The sequence below is a fragment of the Apis dorsata genome, unplaced genomic scaffold, assembly GCF_000469605.1.
Source record: "Apis dorsata unplaced genomic scaffold, Apis dorsata 1.3 scaffold_226, whole genome shotgun sequence".
Classification (NCBI taxonomy): Eukaryota; Metazoa; Arthropoda; class Insecta; order Hymenoptera; family Apidae; genus Apis; species Apis dorsata.
In genome coordinates this window covers 87514-88858 of record NW_006263508.1, presented here as the reverse complement: position 1 = coordinate 88858, position 1345 = coordinate 87514, and the positions used below count along the sequence as shown (strand labels likewise).

Below are 1345 nucleotides of genomic sequence, written 5' to 3'. Positions count from 1 at the left end.
TATATATATATATATATATATAATATATAATTATATATATAAAATATTTATTAGAAATACTATTATTTGTAATATTTTTTATTATTTGAAATAATTATTTCAAAATAATAAAAAATTGTATAATTTGTATAAGTTGATATTGAAATATAGTATTTAACTATTTTTTTATTTAAATACTATTTCGAAATAAAAGTTTACTCGCAAAATTTTATATCATCCAAAGAAATAAAATTATTCATTTCTATTTATGTATTTTAAAAATCTATTTTCCCTAGTCCTGATTTTTTTTCTTTAATTCATGCTAAATCATACAACAATAGAGATTCAGTTATTACTCACAGAAACAAATATGTCATTCTTCGATCACAAAACATATCAAATATGTATACGAAATGAAAATAGAAATTCGATTACTCAGAGAAATAAAAATATTCATTTTTATTTATTTATTTTAAAAATCTATTTTACCTAACTCTGATTTTGGCCAACATTGTAGCTTTAATTCATATTAAATTGCATAACGAGAAAGATTCATTTATTATTCACGGAAACAAGTATGCCACCATTCTTCAATCACAAATGTATCAATGTGTATACGAAATGGAAAAAAAAACTCGATCACAGATCAATTAAACGAATAGATGCCAACGATTAATAATTGATCCTGAATTTGATTGAACGACAACTGGTTTCGATTGGAGCAGTGTTCTGATACAATAGCGCATCCGATGACAGAGCTAGGCTGAGGAAGAAGTCTCATTAGAAGCAATTTAACGACATATCTAAAAATAGGTCTTTCGAATTAAGGCTGGGGTCGTGGGGTCGTACACGCATTGAATAAACGCAAATAGGATTAGACTTCGAAGGGAAACAAATGGCGAACAACCGACTTTTATTATAAACACCTTGAATTATTTCTGCAAACTTTGATATATTGTAATATGTATTGATGTAACATATATTGTAATAAAAATCATGAGTGTTATATTTTATATCTTTCTCAAAAGTTGAAGAATTATTAAGAAATAATATTTTACAAATAATGTGTTGTCATGTATTAAAAAATTTATAAAATCGATAGTTAGAAAACCGATATCATTTATTATAAATGTGTTATTTTGTATTTATGTATAATATTACTTATATTATTATGTATAATATATAAAATATAAAATATAATATATTATATAATATCTTATATTATATAATATAATATATAATAATATAATACATTATATAATCCTATATATTATATGTAATTTAATTCGATTATAAATAAAACATGCAAAAAATGATTTAAATAAGAAATTATTTTAAAGCAGACATAATCTAATATAATTAAATT

The 1345-nt window shown here is 21.9% G+C and overlaps 1 protein-coding gene across 3 annotated transcripts in view; it reads right to left on the bottom strand.

Annotated features, from left to right (window-relative positions):
* LOC102674388 (cytohesin-1) overlaps window positions 1-1345 on the bottom strand; it is a 162478-nt gene that overhangs the window by 156974 nt on the left and 4159 nt on the right. Inside the window, exon 1 of one of the 3 annotated variants that reach the window (XM_006615526.2) lies at window positions 547-724. The exons of 1 other annotated variant lie outside the window; for it this stretch is intronic. The gene's annotated coding sequence lies outside the window, so the exon portion shown is untranslated. Of the gene's footprint in view, window positions 1-546; window positions 725-1345 lie in introns of those variants that run through there. One more of the 3 variants, XM_031510407.1, reaches the window with a different exon arrangement.